This window comes from Acipenser ruthenus, chromosome 4, assembly GCF_902713425.1.
Source record: "Acipenser ruthenus chromosome 4, fAciRut3.2 maternal haplotype, whole genome shotgun sequence".
Taxonomy (NCBI): domain Eukaryota; kingdom Metazoa; phylum Chordata; class Actinopteri; order Acipenseriformes; family Acipenseridae; genus Acipenser; species Acipenser ruthenus.
Genome location: NC_081192.1, coordinates 34,994,959 through 35,015,991, shown reverse-complemented (window position 1 = coordinate 35,015,991; position 21,033 = coordinate 34,994,959). Strand labels below are relative to the sequence as shown.

Below are 21,033 nucleotides of genomic sequence, written 5' to 3'. Positions count from 1 at the left end.
ACTCTGCATCCTAAAAAGATGCTTTTGTTACCACTGAAAGAAAGACTGTACTGCTGGAGACATCATGCAGAGGAAGGGCAACCCAGAGCTTTTACAAGAACCCATCAGCAATTCTTCACAAAACTGTTATTTCTTCAAAAACCAAAGGCTGGACCACGGAACCGATAGCTGTAGGATTGTTATCCTTTCTTTTCATAAGACTACTTTATTTCCTCAATATAGACTCTTGCACAACCCTCAAAGTTATAAAGGAAGGTAAATGATTTATTGAACTCATGGTGCATAAGCTAGGACAATAATGTTGAATTTAATTACCCATGTTCATTCCATGTTCTTTTGTAACAAATTATGTTGATCATATGTATAAAGCATGAATTAACACTTCCCACAATCCAATGAATTCATGGGTCAGGAAGGTACAATTGTATTATGTCCTGATAAGATAGATAGTATATAAAATCTCTCTATCTGGACACAATGCAATACATGAGTACCTTCCTGACCCATGCATTATGTAAAGTTATTCATAAATGACAAACTGGTGGTAAAAGTCAATGCAAGATATCCCCAAATTAAATAATGTATAATGTATTTTTTTTTTTATAACTAAGCAATCAAATCTACAGAAAGTAAAAAATAATAAAAGTAAAACTTTCACATTTGGCTTCAGTGTAATCTCAGAAAGAAAAATGTTCAACCATACTACAAGAATAATTTCTTTAGTTTCCAAAGCAGTTTAATTGTTACAGTATCTAATGATTTGCACAGTAAATTCTACATGCCACAAAGGTTATGAGAAATGTGCATCACTAACAGCAACTTACTTTTCTACTATATGTAGCCAGTTTTACATAGGCTTTGGATAAACACACCTTTAGATTGCACACTACAAACTAAGAGTAGCTGGATTTTAAGAATACTTTACACACTTCAAAGCCATTTTTTCAGCATGCTTTTAAAATTAAAATTCTATATTTCAAACTAAAACAGAACAGGGACTTTTTAGCTTGCTTTGTGTTGCTTGTTACCATAATTACTTGTCCTTTCGCAATGCATGGGCTATTACAAAGAAATTGAGTAGGTGGTCCTTTCAGAATGCACACAACCTTCAAGGACAAGCATCAAGGAGAATACACTTTTGCATTTTATAACTCCACATAATTACAGGATCCAGTTTAAAGAATAAAATGCAGCAGAAATCTCTTTTAAAAGCAAAACGTTAATGCATTGTTAATTTACAAATCAACTTGGACGTAGGGCACAGCCTGTCAAACCAACTCCATTTTCCTGTTTGAAACTGCCCACACATTGTTGTTCTGGCCACCCCCTGTATCATGCTGACCCTCAATCTCACCAGCAGAAACCATTCCGGAAATAGTTTGAGGCAAAGTAACTTTTAACTTCTGAATCAAAAGTTGAAGACACTCCCTCTTTGGCCCTCCAGCATCAATTCCATCTTCAGTATTGCTAGAGTCATCCGTAAACTTCACTAGCATGGTTCATAAGAACTACTCTTAAAACCACGTACAGCTCCATCCCAGATGTCTCTTCTGTTAATGTTGAACTTTGAGATTCTGGCAGATTGTATTTGTATGGCTAAGTATCCCAAAACTTCATCCATAGTGACCAACTGCTCACTGAAATCGTATTCAATAAACAAAATACAAAGGTAAATATTACCTTTATATATAAAAATGGAAACATATAAAGCTAAAATTTTAAATAAAGCAGACTTACAAAGCAGTAAAATTTATTAAAGTCAACAAATAATGAACTGAACAAAACAAAAACATCAGTGTAGTTTCTGGATGATGCAAAATACAACATTAAATATATGTATTCATATATTCTTATCCTGACAAATTGTAAATAGTGATATTCACAAATTTTCTAAATAAAGATAATGAACTATGTGTTACAAGAACATGGCGCTGTCATTACGAGTTACAGACAAAGGTTGTTGGTTGTTATTTATAGCTAGGTTTCTTAAATGTATTACCTGTAACACTTGTGCTGTGCACTGTTGACAGAGGTACCAGCACTTTTGGATACACCCAGTCTTGATGTACTTGCAGAACCTAGAATCTTCCAAAGCCATCTACCAAAAAGAACAACGTAAACAAAAGTAACAATATTACACTTTTTTCCATTGTTAACTTTGAGGGGTGTCTATCAAATTAATAAAATGTGATATTCAGAATTGATATGGTGACTGAATCTCATTCACAAAAAATGCTTTCATATGCCCAGTTCTGTTACACTAGAGTTCTAAAGTTCCAATTTGACTTTGTTCCTTTTGCCTGTCTTCTGTGAACCAATTGCCCTTTTAATTATACATTCTGACGGGATGAGGCTCCGCCACAAAAGGTCCACTGACAACCAATGTCCTTGTATGGTACAGAAAGTTCACTGCGCTACTGCCTCTACTTTGCACTGTTGTCAGAATAGAGCCCAATATATTTTATTATAAATGTATTTAAACAAAAGCTAAATTAGGTCTTGTAGGTCATACTTGGTTGCTATAAAATGTATTTGTTTATGACTGTAAGTCGCCCTGGATAAGGGCGTCTGTTAAGAAATAAATAAATAAATAAATAAATAAATAAATAATAATAATAATAATAATAATAATAATAATAATAATAATAATAATAATAATAATAATAATAATAATAATATGAAATTTAATTTTTGTTGCAACATAAACATTAATATATAAACCAAAAACAACCTTTTCATTTACTGATCTCACTTAAGACTTGAAATTTTAAAAAATATATAATAATAATGAAATAATAATATGTTTTCCTTATTATGCTAAACACTTCATAGTCTTTTAAACAGAACATGTTCTTAAAAGAAAATCAGTAGACCTATACCAGTGTGTCATTCAAGGAGGAGTCTTTTACGTGATCACAGGTTCGAAGTACTACCTATCTTCACTACTATCACTGTCTTCACCATTTTCTAGAAAAGTATACAGTATTGTTTACTTCAGCAATCAATAGATTCCCAATGCATGTCCCTATGCAGTGCTGTAAAGACCAAAACCTAGACTATCTGGAATAGTGTGCGTTACATATACTTGTTGTTCATACATTTCTAATTCAATTCGCCTGACTTTCTAATCCCTGTGTATGTTAGGTTCCGTTTTTCCTGGATTTTGATATGTTTGTTTTTTTGTATACTTATACCAATGCTCTCTTTAATTATTTCATTTATATAATTAAATGTGGAGTGCAAATATTGTCAAAACTAGATTGCATCACAACTATAGCATAATCTCTTGCTTTTAGTTTCACTGGAAGAACTACAGAAAATCATAATTGGAACAGAAAGTGAACTTTTTAAAACTATAACCTGAAAGTCAAATATTTGTTCTGCACTTACCCACAAATTAAAAATTGTAAGTCTTTTAAATGTTTTGCCTATTGCATCTTTAAATGCGTGTAATGTAAACTCCTTTTCAGAGCCAGGGACTGTATCCTTTATTTGCTTCATAAATGTATATGGCCTGCAATTCCAATATTTGTACAATCCTGTACAAAAGTAAAACCATAATTTAATTACAGGCCTATTAATTCACCTAACAATAAAACGTTAGGTAACTACGATACCTAATTGATGAAGCAACATTGTGTATACCGCTTAATATTTATAAGTAAGAAACGCATTCAGAAGACAAACACATTCTAAAAGGTATTGACAATGTCGACCCAGGGGACTTTTTCGACCTGAAAAAAGAAACCAGGGGTCACAAATGGAGATTAGATAAAGGGGCACTCAGAACAGAAAATAGGAGGCACATTTTTACACAGAGAATTGTGAGGATCTGGAACCAACTCCCCAGAAATGTTGTTGAAGCTGACACCCTGGGATCCTTCAAGAAGCTGCTTGATGAGATTCTGGCATCAATAAACTACTAACAACCAAACGAGCAAGACTGGCCTCCTCTCGTTTGTAAACTTTCTTATGTTCTTATGTTCTTAGATGTATTAAATAAAGACGTACCGAATTCCACCAGAGTGTTTCTTCTTTACTTCTCTCCCACAGTCCTCCAGCTCCAATCCAAGTCCAACATGTGATCGCTGCATATTAGATCATGTGACAATGTCATTTCCGTTGTGAACATTTTTTTTCCTGTTAATTATTTTTTTTGTCCTCAAAATATATTTTGCGTTTTTTTTTTTTTTTTTTTTTTTTTGTGCTCTGGAAATATTTTTGATGATCTCGAATTTTTTTAAAAAATGTGTGTTCTAAATTTATTTTATGTGTGTTCTAAATATTATTTTGTAATGATTTGCATTATGATTTGCGTTTTGCAGTTCTAGGACACCGTAGAGTTACCAAATCCACTCTTTCAAATTGAAATAGCACATTGACTGCAATGTACTTTTCTAAACAATAGAACTTGGGGGGAAAACATTGTTATTTATCTCTATTTTTACAAAAAGAGCTCTTAAAACAATATGATTTAATAAGTCAAACTAAAAACCTTATTTTTGCAATTACAACCTTTTAAACCCTTATTATTTTAACAAACCACACAGTTCCACGTACCTTTTACCCGAGGTTTACCATCTGCAATTCTTTACTTAAAAATAACGTTATTTTCCATGAAGGCGTACAGGATTCAACACAAGACCCAAAACAGGGAGGCACATTTACCTATATATATATATATTATATCAAAGCGCCTCATTACCAGAGCAAATTGCATTAAAACGTTACATATTAAAAATAAAATAACATCAGACAGTGAGTCACAGTGTATTTTTCTAAAATAAATAAACTCATATCAAGAAAACTTCAACCTGTCGTCTCGTCTGTAATCTTGAAAATGGCGGATGTGCAGCAAGCAATTTTCTAAAATGTGGGTGTAGAGTACAACTCACGTGACTGATGACCAATCTGAGTATAGAGTGTATGAGCGAGAATCTCAGTGTATGAGCAAGAATCTCAGTATAGAGTGTATGCGTCTCAATATAGAGTGTATGCATCTCAATACAGAGTGTATGCATCTCAATATAGAGTGTATGCAAATATCACCGGGTGAATTATGTCCCTAACGACGCCTCATACCTAAATACTGTTTCTTTCATTGCCTGTTCTATACACTTATTTAGACAGCTTTCAATTTGGTTGCTGGTGCCCGAGAATCCTAACTGGGTCCCAGTGTCCCACCATTACATGGGTTTCAATGAGTTTTTTTTTTTTATCTCACAGACACAGCAGGACAAAGGGACCTACAGCATACTAGCCCGCTTTGAATGGCAGTCAATAATTAAAATAAGTGAAAATGCTAGCATCTCATTTATTAGTTCACCCTCTCATCTGTACTTTGAAGCTGGTTGGCCATTATGTTCCTAGAGTCTCACTTTTGTTTTTGAACAGGTAGCTTTTAAATTAACTGTTTTTAGCCATTTGGCAAAAAAATATATACCATTCACTAATAGGGACATTGCATGAAGCACAGTGTATAGAACTGCTCCTGTTACCTTAAACCTATAAGAAAGTAGAGTAATATATACTGTATACCTGTACCTGCTGCAGTATACAAAGAGGCAAACAAGGGAAGAAAACTCTTTAGAATAAAGTATTGTTCGATGGACTCATTTCCAAAAGATTTTAAGAATGTGTACCAGCACATTCCATGAGAACTGGAAGCCATTTATGTATAAACAAGAGTTTCTGATGTGTTTAAAAGGTTAAAAAAAAATCAGGTTCAATTTTGAATTTTATGAAAAAATTTTGGCGATAGAAAACTGCTTTATCTGATAAAAACATTTCATGTTTATCATTATGTTTTGTTTTTTTGGGGTTTTTTTTTATCAGTTTTGAATGGCACATAGGCAATCCATGGTCAAACCTTAAAATTGTGGTTTATTTTACTATTCTGAAGTAAAAACACCCACAAACAAAATAGATTTTATTGGGGGTCCCTGCGTGACTTACCTAGTAAAGGCACGACCAAAAAATGACAGGGACCCAGTGAACTCAAGCGGAAGCCCGCAAGGCTGCCATTTGTCCTCCAGAGGGCCGCTAAGTCACTGGCACTAGCTCAAGCCCCTGGTTGTAAAGAAACGATTGGCTTGGCAGTGTCATTGGATGATGCCCACTGACCTTCATGTCTCCTGAGCTTTTGTGGGGAGTTTCTGCGGAGAAGGGACATAATTTGACATTCTACATTTGGGAGAAAACAGAGGTAAAATAATTGTACACTCGTGATCAAATGTATTGATTAATTATGGCCCGTGGCCACATCTTCTGTAAAAATATGAGCAGGCAGGACAAGTTGCCACCCCCATTTTCAGCGCATAAGCGGTGGCTAGGGGTTAGGAATACATATAGCGGTGTCTAAGGGTATATATATTCACCCACACATATACCAACTCCATTACCTATTTCATCAGTTTCTTTGTATAGTATACCAGTATTACTTAGAAGTTGAACTTTGATAATAAAAGGACTTAAAACACCTTTGATCCAAAGAGTAGGTTAAATAAATACATCTGAAATTTGAAATGTAGGTATAACTGACATCATGAGCATTAATCCTGCTTGTGAGGCCATTCTCCTTCCCTTACCCTCCTCAAGTGTCCAAGTCTAAAACAAACAATATTTAAAATTAATTAATGTAAGCAGGTTTTAGCTATTTATAATAGTGAGTATTGGTTTAGTCAGGGGTTAAACAAGCTGGCAATTCTTTCAGGCCCCACCTGGGACAAGAGCATTTTTGAGTATGACAGAAAAGACAGTGAATGCATAATACAATGTATGTCTCCTTGGCTGATGAAGTAAGGGGGTATGATATTACTGGCAGTCAGTCTTGGTGCATAAAAGCAGACAGAATGCAAACATTACAAAGACAAGAAACTTTCTCCAACCAGGAACTGCTGTCTGGCTGCCGATCCTCTCTATTGATTACACTCTACTAGAAGGTCATAAATTACTCATGGAAATCATTTTTAAGAATATTCCATGAAGGACTTGTCAGCCAAGGTTAATCTAATAGGCTTTGTACTCCAACCTTGTCACTGAAATAAAAAAAAGGCTCCTTGTCTCCAATACTAACAGAAAGCAGGACATAGATACAAATATTTAAACAGATGTGTTTATGACTGTAATGGATAAACCACTGGCTAAACAGTATGATTTCATTATGGATGTATTATTGTTCTAGTCTTCTCTCCTTCACTCTATAATAATAATAATAATAATAATAATAATAATAATAATAATAATAATATACATCACTTGGAGTCCACTGTTAATGCAAAATCAAGCGTTTCAAAGAAATTCAAAGACAATTGGAGGTAATGCAATAAGATCTTTTCAAGTGGCAGGTGAGGGTGCTATTGGGAAGAATAGTATTATTATTATTATTATTAAGAGTTTGCATATTTTTCTAGGCATGTAAGACTGTGCATGTTTCATTACTGACGTCAAGACACACAGAGCCTTATACTGAAAGAAGGAACATAGAGTTGCTCTCGTAAAAATCCATGTTGAAATATTAACAACACATTTAAAAAACAAATACCAGGATGACACATTTTAGGTAATAAAGTGCAGAAAAGTTTTTCACAAGTATTGTTTGTAAACCCACGGAGTAAGAAAGTGTGGTAGACTTGTCTTCAATTCCAACTTTTTAGTTTGCCACAATAAAGTACACTGAACAGCACACTTTGTATAACATTCTACAACATAAAAAGACGATGTGCTGTGCAATATTAACTGACTGAATAAGAAAACATATTTTCTCTGAATAAATATGCCTCCTACAAGGGATCTTAGTAGCCTTTGAAGATGCCATATTATGGGATATCGTTTACATAACAAAGGTCAGTAAATGTGCAAATTACTGTCATATGAAAGCCTTTATTGCATTTCTCTTTCAGGACAGGATAACCCCAACCCCAGACCTCTTCACTATTCTGCCAGGGATTCTCACTGAAAAAGCAGCACGTTATTTATGCTCTTCAGATGTTCACCAATAGTTAAAAATGAACACTTCAAAGGTTTATCATGGTCTTCTTCCCTGCCCCCCAACTAACACATATCTAAGACCGCTATTGACAAATGCAGTCCACATGGTTGCTAATTAAGATGAGTACTTTTTTGTATAAACCACTGCCTGGAGAGGCTGAAGTGTCATAAATAAACAAATAACACTGTCATTCTTTTCCACATGCCGCTGACAAACAATTCAGTATTTTGAAATGCCTGTAGTGGTGTCTTTGTTTTGGCCCTACAGAGCGATAATACAAGTGGGTTAAAATTAAGAAATAGGTCATTCTGGTGGATGTCCTTCTAGTGTTGTTTGTATTTTCCACTGTGAGTATTTTGAAGGTCATTTTTAGTTTTGTGATTTATTGATGAGCGCTCTCACAAATTCAAAGATTACTTGACTTAGTTGACTTGCTTATATATATTTAAACAAATGTTTTGATAACAGGACTATAAATGTATCCGTTTGTTTTTGAATATAAAAAAAGATTGTTACAATCAAGTTTTTATTGTGCTTTTAAGAATCCAAATATGCTCATATGCTAAAAATGCAAATGCATATGTTGCAATATATATATATATATATATATATATATATATATATATATATATATATATATATAGTGGCTCTCGAAAGTATTCACCCCCCTTGGACTTTTTCACATTTTATTGTGTTACAACATGGAATCAAAATGGATTTAATTAGGAGTTTTTGCCACTGATCAACACAAAAAAGTCCATAATGTCAAAGTGAAAAATAAAATCTACAAATTGTTCTAAATTAATTACAAATACAAAACAGAAAATAATTGATTGCATAAGTATTTGCTATGACACACCTAAATAAGCTCTGGTGCAACCAATTGTCTTTAGAAGTCACATAATTAGTTGAATGGAGTCCACCTGTATGCAATTAAGGTGTTTCACATGATTTCAGGTTAAATACACCTGTTTCTGGGAGGTCCCACAGTTGGTTAGTACATTTCCTAACAAAAACTACATCATGAAGACGAAGGAACATTCAAAGCAAATCCATTTTGATTCCATGTTGTAACACAATAAAATGTGGAAAAGTCCAAGGGGGGTGAATACTTTTGAGAGCCACTGTGTATATATATATATATATATATATATATATATATATATATATATATATATATATATATATATATATATATATATATATACATACAGTGGTACAATAGTTAATATTGAAATACAAGAAAAATAAAAACATTAATACCAAGTTGCCATTTACCAAGTCGTATTAGCAAGCTGTTGAGCAATAGAAAGCAATGAAATGTCTTGGAAGAATGCAAGAACTTTAGTTGTACAATATATTGTTCACCACGTATATAGCATGCATGATTGATCAGCCTTGGGTTAATTTCTCTTGTATAAAGAATGCCTCTTTTATACTAACGAGGAGTGAGTGTTAAACGATAGGAATTATAGTGTTGTACTATAGTTATCTCAGGGATTAGCTGAAGGCTGTCATTTAGACAATAATACAATTACGTTAAAAACCTTTGTATAAGTCTATTTTCTAGTTATTTTTAGGGGTCCTAAAAAGGGGGGAGTGACTTATACACTGGTGTGACCTATAGGCTTTTTCCTGAAATTGTTGTCTCAAAAAAGGGGGGGGGGGGGGGGGGGGCCTTATACACCGGTGCGACTTATACATGTTTTTTTACAGTAATAAAGAAAATACAATGGAAACACTGTGTCAGTGTGTCAAAAACGCATATAAATTGGGATGAAATATGTTTTTGTTGTATTTTAGCAGTGCAAAATAAAATGTACTGTGTGTTAAACTTATTTGAAAAAGTTATGTTTATTTTTAATATTTGTTTTTTAAGGATTCTTTTTTTTCACCCAAGGACATTTTTGAGAATCGTGGTGTTTGGATAGAGAATAAGAAAGAGCTCCAGCGGGACTGTGATCATCTACAGTATGCGCCAGCTGCCAGCATTCACCATTGGCAAGATGCATGCAAGCTTTGCAAGCTTTGCCACCATTCAGAACAGTCATTGTATTGTAATTTCTATACTGTATCAGACACCACTGTGAAGAGTAAAGTGCATGTAAACATTATGTCAAATGAATATATAATTTTGTCTGAAATTATATGCCACTGAGAACATTCATGCCAATCTTTTGTAGGTAGGTTCACAAGTTCACAGAAGTACTGGGCACGCTGCAGATATTCCATTGTTTTTTGTATTTGTTTTTGCTTTCTACATAAGCAGATCAAATCTAAGGAAATTAACAGCCTTGCATGCTTGGGATTGGTGGCTGGTGCACTGGGGGCATAGCCTGGGGGAGAAGGGAAGGGGGGGTGTAAGTAGCAGACAGCAGTGGCAAGCAGCTGCAGAGACTAAAAGAGAGCTGCAGAACTGAGAGAATTGGAAAGAACAGCCAAGGAGAGCCAGAGAAAAGCAGGACTAAGGAACGAAGAAGGAAACAAGCCACACTGCACGGAGTGTTGGACTGAGTACTTTCTTTTATTATTTTTCACACTCTGAGTAGCACTACGCTGCTCAGATGTAGCTGTACCACTGGCTGGTAAAGCAGCACACTTTGCTGGTCCAGTGTAGAGTTTATTGTTTTCAATGTCTAATTTATCCAGGCAATCTACAGTCATGTATGTTCACTGGGAAAATGGTTGCACTCCAATTCCACCCTCTACAGTGGCCATACGCATACACCAACACACACACACACGCACACACACACACACACACACACACACACACACCTTGTATGTAATTTGTGTCAAAAAAGATTTCCTCATTTATATAAATGACTTGGACTAAGATACACATTGCAAGACTGTCAAATTTGCAGATGATACCAAACTTGGGGAAGCAGTGGACTCTGAATCTGCAGCCCAGCTATTTCAAAGGGATTTGGACCTTCTGGGCAAACTTGTGGCAAATGAATGTTAATGTTAGAATCATAAATGATTATATAGATAAAGTTAACCCAAGACACTACTTCAAATTTAGCACAGAGAGAAGAACAAGAGGGCGCAAGTGGAAGCTGAGTAAAAGTAAGTTTAGAACAGAAGAGTGATAAATGCATGGAATACTCTACCAGGTGAAGTAATAGGATATAAAACACTTTGAACATTTAAAAAAAGACTAGATTTTGTACTTTTAAATTAGATCCCCCCTCCCCCCAGTAAGAGGAAATGGTGTGCTAACAAGGGACGAGCCTTGATGGGCCAGATGGCCTTATCTTGTTTTTAACCTTTTTTATGTTCTTATTTCTTCAAAGTTTTCACTGGAAATAATTAGAAATAATAAGCGAAAAACACTTAGCAAACTTCATGAAAAACTTTCCACTGAACTTCACAAAGCTGGTAGAGGTGATGTGCAACAAGTTCACACAACTCACATTTTTAGCTGCATCTCATCCATTTACATGTTACTTTGGCAACACAGTTCTAACATAAGTTTCTCTCTCCATTTACTAGTCTGCTACAGATCCATTAAATCCTGCCTAAAATGATCAAGTATCATGAAGGTTCACTATTTCATTATTTTTATTATACCAATATTTACCAGTGTAGGTGTAAGCAGACTTTCCATAATTTCTGCCAATGTTGGATGCAATATTGGCACAGCTAAAAATGGCTTTTTTAGCATGAATTTGCACTGGTGCTGGTATAACATTAAATCTCAAATAAATATTAGAATTATTTTACACCTGCAGCTGATTTATTTACTCAAAAGTGCCATAGAACAGAAAACTAGTGAACTTTTTAAGATTTGCATGTGAAGAAAGGGTTCTTTCCTCCAATTAAGAGTGATATACACATACAGAGAATGAGCTGTATAGAATCAATCTTGTTAAGCAAAGTAAGTCATTTTGGAATCACAGATTCCTATGACAACCAGGGCACTGTGCCATGACTTTAATGTCATGTATTAGCATTAAGGTTAGAACATTGGACTTTTTAGATGCCAAAAAAAAAACAATATGCATTTGAAGTTAATTAAATATATTAAAAGTCTACAATCTTCTGTCATTTAGAGTTTTTAACTAAGTTTGCTTTCTGAAGTACTACGATATAGTTACTCTAAGGTTATGTGATTCTAATCTGCACCCTACAGATTTAACTTAATACATCTTATAACACATGCTGCAAATACTGTAGTTTTGTATAGGCAGCTTCTACTTCCACTTTAGTATCACTACTGGAAAAATGCATTGAAGAAATGGGTTATAGGCATTAACGAAAATGTAAACAAAAAAAACAAACAAACATATTTTTATAACACCTCCACACCTCACCCTCTCTTAACTGGAGTCCCCCAAGGGTCAGTCTTGGGTCCTCTCCTGTTCTCTCTCTACACCCGCTCCCTGGGCCCCCTCATCGCATCCTATGGTTTCTCATACCATTTCTATGCTGATGATGCTCAGATTTTCCTCTCCTTCCCCACCTCTGACTCCACCATCTCCTCCCGTATCTCTACCTGTCTGTCTGCTATTTCCTCCTGGATGCACTCGCATCACCTCAAACTCAACCTCTCTAAATCTGACCTCCTTTTCTTTCCCTCCTCCTCCCTCTCCTCTGATCTCTCTATCTCTGTTCCTCTGGAATCTACCACACTCTCTCCCTCTTCCTCCGCTAAGAACCTTGGAGTCACCCTGGACCCCTGCCTCTCTTATTCCCAGCACATCTCCACTCTGGCACGCACTTGCCGATTCTTCCTGAGCAACATCCGAAGAATCTGACCCTTCCTCACCAACTACGCTACCCACCTCCAGGTCCAGGCCCTGGTACTCTCCCGCCTAGACTACTGCAACTCCCTCCTGGCTGGCCTCCCTGCGTCCGCCACCTGTCCGCTCCAGCTCATCCAGAACTCTGCTGCCCGCCTGGTGTTCTCTCTGCCTCGCTTCGCCCACGCTACTCCACTACTCCGCTCGCTCCACTGGCTCCCGATCACCGCTCGCATCCAGTTCAAGACTCTTGTACTAGCCTACAGATGCCTTGACCAGACTGCACCCAGCTACCTCCAGACCCTCATCTCTCCCTACACCCCCACTCGACCTCTCCGCTCCGCCTGCACTAGAAGACTGGCTCTACCTCCGCTACGCTCCCCTGCCTCCAGAGCCCACTCCTTCTCCACCCTTGCTCCGCAGTGGTGGAATGACCTTCCTACAGATGTCAGGACTGCCCAGTCCCTGACCACATTCCGGCGCCTCCTTAAGACTCACCTCTTCAAACAGCACCTGTAGAACTCCTCTGTTTGTATCCTGGGACACTATCACCCTTCATGTAAATGTGCTTTATTTTGCTCTTATCTGCCCCTATTTTACTGCATTTAATCCTGTACTTCAGAATACTGTAATCTGTCAAGTGTTTAACCTGTAGTACTTTGTTTTTAATCATATCCTGATGTAACTATCACTATTTAATCATACCCTGATGTAACTATCACTATTATCTGCTGTATTATTGAATTGTGGTTTGTCACACTTATACTTTGCTTGAACAAAAGTTATTGTATTTCTTGCTCTTATTGTATTACTTGTATTGTAACACTTGAAATGTATTTGCTTACGATTGTAAGTCGCCCTGGATAAGGGCATCTGCTAAGAAATAAATAATAATAATAATAATAATAATAACTAAGGCTTACCCGAATGTCTTCCCTTCTTACTGCATGTTGCATGGAATTCTGGGTAGCAGACCTGCCATCCATCTGTATCACTCCTTCATAGCTGGTGAAACATGTGCAATCATTTTTCAGATGTGATTGGTAGATTACTTTAAAAAAACAAGGCTCAACCAACCAAATGTATCAAAACAAAGAAGGCTCCCAGAAGTGACAGCAGAAAGTGTCCCAGATTCATTACAAAATAGAAGGTAGTATGGTGTCTTAATAGCCTCCCAGGTCACTCAACTTGTGCACCAATGTTTTGTCTGCTACTAATTTGTAAAACTACAATTAAGACTCTTAAGAGGCTTTTCGACTAGCAAGGGGGCAGATCAACCCAGGTAATTATCATGATTGTTAAATCCTTCTTTCTTTTTTTATATAAAAATAAATATTCATGAAGGATTTTGACTCGAAGTCGAAAAAATGTCATGCATGCAAGTTTATTTATTTCTCTAAAATAATGACCTGAACTTAAATTGAAAGAGTTCCTAAGGGAATATTTGTGGCTGGAGGTTGTTCAAAAATGAAAACACATAAACTAAAATAATGTTTAATTCATTTGAACAATCTATTTTTGTAATTTCACTGATATTTTGTAAGTCTTCTCCATATTCATTATACAGAAGTTGGGTATCTGTGGAACTGAAAAACTCTTCAAACAGTGATTAAAGCTGCAGATTGACACTTTGACAAAATCCTACTCTGATCCACTGAGGTCTTTAAGCCAAACTCATCTTGAAAACCTTGCCAGTGTCTGCCCCTGCAGACATAAAACATAAATTGAGTACTATTGTTGAATTTTTTAGGTAACATTCCAATTAATTCTATTTAATTAATTCATTAATCAGTCATTAATAGTAAAATTACATTACAGGTAAACAACAACAGTGTTCTGAGTCTTCAAAACTGCTCATCAGCTATCATTTCTGCACAATGTGTACAAGTCTTACATTTTATATTCAAAGTCGTGATTCATTTTTATGTTAGCAGGAATCCAAATACAAAACAATTATTGGTCTCTATAGAATTGGTTGTTGTGTCTATGATCTGTATGTTCATGCTTTTTTATATATATGTGGCAGCAGTGTGGAGTAGTGGTTAGGGCTCTGGACTCCTGACCGGAGGATTGTGGGTTCAATCCCAGATGGGGGACGCTCCAGTAATAACCCAACTGTATAAATGGGTAATTGTATGTAAAAAATAATGTGATATAATTGTAAGTCGCCCTGAATAAGCGTGTCTGCTAAGAAATTAATAATATATTTTTCTTATTATCAGACATCAAAGGAGGGTTCTCATACTTTTTAATAAGCCCATTACCTGTGTTTGAATTCGAAAGAGGCAAATTCATAGAAAGTGTAACGCAGGATCGTGTTTTGAGTTTCTTCTTTGTCATTCTTATTTAAGAAGCCACAACATAAACAGTATCTCTGTGCTACCATTCACACGTTAAACATAGTGTACAAACGGCCAATAAGAACATAAGAACATAAGAACGTTTACAAACGAGAGGCCATTTGGCCTATCTTACTCGTTTGGTTGTTAGTAGCTTATTGATCCCAGAATCTCATCAAGCAGCTCTTTGAAAGATCCCAGGGTGTCAGCTTCAACAACATTACTGGGAGTTGGTTCCAGACCCTCACAATTCTCTGTGCAAAAAAGTGCCTCCTATTTTCTGTTCTGAATGCCCCTTTATCTAATTTTGAATATCATTTTCCCCAACAGATCAAAGTTTTTTTTTTTTTTTTCTTATACCACAATGTTATTCTCTATCTTGTTTGTTCTGTGTGAGGGACATTTTAAAAAATAAATAATAATAAATACCTTATTTTATGGTCAAAACATATGACATCCATAGGTGTACTACAGTATGTTTTATTTTATGAGAGTGCGATTTATCTTTAACTCAGAAATGTGAAAAGTACAGATGGTAATATATTGTAACCCATGACTTCAGATAGTGTTTCCCCTGTCATATAAATGGCCATATGCCTTTGTTATCCTTTTACAGTAAAAAGTTGTAGGTAAATAAACTGAATGCATTTTAATGTATGATTAAAGTTTTTTTTAGGAGGATCCAACCATTAGAACTTAGTGTTTGCTGCCATGGAGACAGAGTCTTTTCAAGCAAATAAGTGGATTTCTGTGAGTAACCTATAAAATATTTTGTATAAAACACCCTCGTCCCTCCAACAGCAGGAACAGATGACAATTAAATCTATGGATGTAAGGAACTCACCTCACACCACACTGGTGTAATTATAACTTTGCTGTCGACTTCCAGGGCTGACAGGCTCCGTCTTGTCTATGCCTTGATGCTGTGGCATTTATTTACAACCTCAATAACATCTACCAGAAAATGAATTGCTCCAGTGCCAGGCCTGATGGATGGGTATGCTGTGTGGACTTTTACAGAAACTGATTCACAAAATGTGTGAAAACACAGCAGAGTTACCCTGTTCTCCTACTCTGTAATTTGTGTCAAAATGAATTTACAAGCAATCCAGAAAGACTCAAGTTTGATGGTATACAGCAAACCTCCCCTAACTGTATACAGTCTGAGTATAATATGTTGTTCCTGTTTTCAAAGTCCCTAGTCATCACAAGAGTAATAATCACAACCAATGACAATGCTTTCTTTCATCTGGGGGTTTACACAAGTTTTCTCTGATGCTTCAACTTGGGTCATTACCGTAACATAGGTTCTTTTTCAAATCCAGGTTTGTTTATGTGGCACCCATTAAAAAATTATATTCTTTGTATAATTTTTAAAGCTATTTATTAATGTTCTAAAATTTCATTGATATGTTAATGGATTGCAACCACAACCACACTTCTGTCCATCTCAAACCGCATGCTTCACGGTTGCTTTACAATCATCTATTCCACTGGTCCACTATTCAGTGCTACCCCTAGTATTAACGCAGGTGCTTTATTTTTAAGTGAACCTCACCTACATTTTCACACCAAGGAAAACAAACTTTAAGTTAATGTTTTAGAACTGTTGTTTGTTTGAACAGCATTTTTGTGTGTTTGAGTATGTAGCTGTTCATCATTATTCCTGAGACAATAGCAACTGTTACATAGGGAATCATCTTGTGTGTGTGTGTATATGTATGTGTGTGTTTATATATATATATATATATATATATATATATATATATATATATATATATATATATATATATATATATATATATATATATATATATAAACCTACAGCATAGGATGAGGCACCTAAACTAATTCTAACACAAACCATTTTCTTAAAATCTGATGTTCAGGTTGTTACCTCACCAAGCCAAATATCAGATTTGATTTTATTAGCCAGCTGTGCAGCTAACTAAACAATGTAATTACTAAGGAATCGGAAGTCTAAGTTTTCCTAAATACAAAGGGTGTTCTCAAAAATGCAACCTTTATATCTAAATTAGATGCTGTGACAGAGAACGAGAGGATCTGAGCTGCAAATCTTCCTCCCGACCCAAGAGGGCGCTAAGCAGAAGTACTCGCACGCCTGTGGGACAGCTTGGAAAGAGGGCAGAAAAGGAAGTCGGCCATCTTGGTGCAGGGCGGAATGACCATATTAGGGGACAAGATTACTGTGATCAGCTGTGCTGCATTAGACAACTGTCAGGTGTGCCGAGTTGCGCTGATCATCGGGTGGTGTCTCAGAGTATATAAGGGCTGTCATTTTGTAAGTGCGGGGCCTTTGAGGTAACACTGAACCTGGGTTGCTGAGCCGTGTGTTTGTTTGTGTGCTACGAGTTTTTTGGTTTGTTTATTGTCAGGACCGGGGTCAGAGTGATCTGTCATGCCAAAGCCAGCACTTTAACCTTGGACATCACACACCTCGCATGACACTTCAGCACCTGAGCACCTGCACTTTCTACAACTCTGAAAGTGCACCAAGGAGCTGAGAGAGGCTCGCTCTAGTGGGACCTATGATTTATATTTTTGTTTCTTTGCACTGTGTTCCCCATCAATAAAGTACGGCCCTCTACCATTGTTGGTATTGGGGTTGTTTGCACATTTACCCTTGACTCTGTGACTCCGTTCCACCACCACTCCGTCACACGTGGTGTCTTCGTGGGATCTGAAGTGATGGATCCAACTGCCTTGGCAACGTTATTGACAACGCTGGACCAACAGAGGGAGGTTGCTGAGCTGAGGAGGGAAGCCTGGGAGGTGAAGAGGCAGGAGGAGCTCACCACCCACTACACTTCACTCATCCAGACAGTGACCCAGCTGCATCAGCTTGACACGGTCTCCAAGCTGAAGCTGCAGAGGATGTTGATGGAGCAAGACCCGGTGGCCTACCTGGTCATGTTAGCGCGTGGCGCTAATGGCTAGGTGGCCCCGGGAGTGGTGGGCTGTGCAACTGGCTCCCTGCTTAACAGGCAAAGCCCAGGCAACATCACCGGAGAGACCTACCGTCGTCGGTTTCGTGAGTACCGGAGACCTCTGGCTACCCGCCCCCACGTGGTGGCACAACAGCTGCAAGACCAATCCGAACGGGGGCTCTGCCCCAGAGAAAAATCGGGCCAGGAAGTGTCCAAGCTGATTAACATTGAACAGTTCAAAAGCGTGATGGGGCAGAGACCCCGAATTGGATTGCGCAGCACCGGCCCACCACGCTGAAGGCGGCCGTCGACCTGGCCGAGGCCTTTGAAGATGCGGCGTCGCCCTCCTCAGCATCAACCCCTCCCCCTCCCAAGAGTTGGATCCAGCTCCCCAGCCCACCTCCACCTTCACCGAGACCACCCTTGACAGCCGAGGTTGGCCCCTAGCTGGGGTATAACAGGGGGTTCTTGCTCAAGGGCAGTGGGACAGGTCTGCTCCCTTGGCGTCCTCGCCCCCGGTCTGCTGGAAATGCCACGAGCCAGCTCTCGAAGCAGGTAAGTCCTGGGGAAAGGGTCGGGAGGGCCTTGTGTCATTGATGTAAAGATTGGCAATAAGAGTACCCATGCATTAGTGGACTCAGGGTGTGGGCAAACTATGATTCGGTCTGCTCTTGTGGAGAATACATCTTTGCAGCCGCATGCCCAGGTGGCTATTCCTGTATTCATGGAAAAACCAAGGTGTATCCGATCACTAAATTATAGTGACGGTGGGAAGTCGGACAGATCGTGTAGCCGTGGCTATCACGGATAGTTTGCCCTATCCTGTCATTTTGGGGAGGGACTGGCCATGTTTCAAACAGCTGTTATTGGGTGAAACAGGGCTAGCCCGAGTAAGGTAGTAGTTGCAAAGGAGGATCGTATTGGCCAGATCTTTCCGATGCAAGCCAAGGTGTTCTTGTCTCACTTCCGGCCCCGAAAAACAAAACGAGAGCGGGTGGGGCTTGATTGGAGAAACTTCTATGTCTGTTAAAAGCCGAGGGAAGGGTGTAGGGGTGCAGTGTGACCTGCAGGGCAGAGTTACTGAGAACCCCAGTGCACGGGCTACCATAACCCCGCTTGACATACCAAAGTTCTGGGACCGGGATGTTGACCTGGCGTGGGAACAAAGTAATGACCCCACCTTAGTTAACCCTTAGCCGTCCATTTATTCAGCGCGTCTTAGGCGCGTCGCGTCAAAGTATTTTTTCACAGTAAAACAGGTTTAAAAGGCACTGCATATCAACAGGACATTCAATACTGCATCTCCAGCCCCACCCCACCCCTTGTTCGCTGTATTTTTCACATACCTCTTCACAGTCGTGCATACTGATAAATCATCTCTTGATCACTTGTTTTATCACTAAACTCCTCAATAAAGTGATCCAAGTCATTATTTTATAACTATAACATCTCAAAAAGCTCTGCAAATGTCTGTGATATTCTTTGAGCGCTGGATGCGGAAGCAGCTATCTTGTTTGTTTATGTCCATGTTACCTATGTGGTGCCGGGGCTATGTTTATTGCTCAGATACGCCCCCCTTTTTTTTGGCTTCTCTCGGCTCCTATCGGTCTCACTCAGCCATTGAAAGGTTTTCTCTGCTTTTTCCGCAGAAAAAACGACTAGAGACCTGGGCTTAACGACATAGGACCGCAAGGGGTTAACATCCAGGCAGAAGGCGATTGTCGAGGGGGAGGCGATTGATGATACTCATCCGCTCACATTTCCCCACTACATCATATCCTGGCAGTTACTGTATAGGGTAACCCAAGCCCTGGGCACAGGTCCTACTGTAAAACAATTATTGGTTCTGGGGCCTTTTCAAGCCCAGGTGATGCGGTTGGCACAATATATACCTTTTTCGGGGCAACTCAATCCTGAAAAGACACTGGAGCAAATATTGGCTTGGTTTTATTGGCTTGGGATATGTGGTGAAGTGAGAAAATATGTAGTGGAATGCCCTGAGTGTCAAAAGGTGGTGCAGGGTTGAGTACCCCCTGCCCCGTTGGTCCCACTTCCCTTGGTGGGGGTTCCCTTTGAGCGTATCGCAATGGACATAGTGGGCCCATTGATTCCCTCTGACTCAGGGTATATGCATTTTTTAGTAGTGGTGGACTACGCATCACGATATCCTGAGGCAGTACCTTTGAGGTCCACTAGTGCAGCTGCGGTCTCAACCAAATTAGTGAAGATTATGTCTAGAGTAGGGATCCCCAAGGAGATTTTGACTGATCATGGAACTCATTTTATGTCTAAATATCTTATTATTATTATTATTATTATTTATTTCTTAGCAGACGCCCTTATCCAAGGCGACTTACAATTGTTACAAGATATCACATTATTTTTACATACAATTACCCATTTATACAGTTGGGTTTTTACTGGAGCAATCGAGGTAAAGTACCTTGCTCAAGGGTACAGCAGCAGTGTCCCCCACAAGGGATTGAACCCACGACCCTCCGGTCAGAAGTCCAGAGCCCTAACCACTGCTCCACACTGCTGCCCTTTTATTCACTTGAATCTTGTTCAAGTGAATAAATTATTGCAAATCCGCTCCATCCGCACGTCACTTTACCATCCGCAGAATGATGGCTTGGTGGAGAGGTTCAATCAGACCTTAAAACAGATGCTGAGGCGGTTTGTGAACCAAGAGCAGAAAAATTGGTCAAAGCTTCTTCCATACCTTCTGTTTGCAGTGAGAGGGTTAACACAGAGCTCAACAGGGTTCTCCGTGTTTGAGCTGCTGTACGGAAGACAACCCCAAGGCATTCTCGACTTAATAAGAGAATGGTGGGAGGAGCCTCAAAATGAAACCAAAAATGTAGTCCGGCACGTAATGCTGTTGAGAGAGCACCTGCACTTTCCATCACCCCAAAAGTGCACCAAAGAGCTGAGAGGGACTCGCTCTATTGGGACCTATGATTTATATTTTTGTTTCTTTGGACTGTGTTCCCCGTCAATAAAGTACG

The 21,033-nt window shown here is 38.2% G+C and overlaps 1 long non-coding RNA gene across 1 annotated transcript; it reads right to left on the bottom strand.

The window, feature by feature from the left end:
• Positions 1–288: 288 nt before the first annotated feature.
• On the bottom strand, positions 289–4,834 carry LOC131736857 (uncharacterized). Its single transcript, XR_009328454.1, has 4 exons — positions 4,561–4,834; positions 4,012–4,088; positions 2,000–2,098; positions 289–1,637 (listed from the first exon to the last, which is right to left on the bottom strand). It is a non-coding gene; the product is annotated as an uncharacterized LOC131736857 (long non-coding RNA).
• Positions 4,835–21,033: the final 16,199 nt, after the last annotated feature.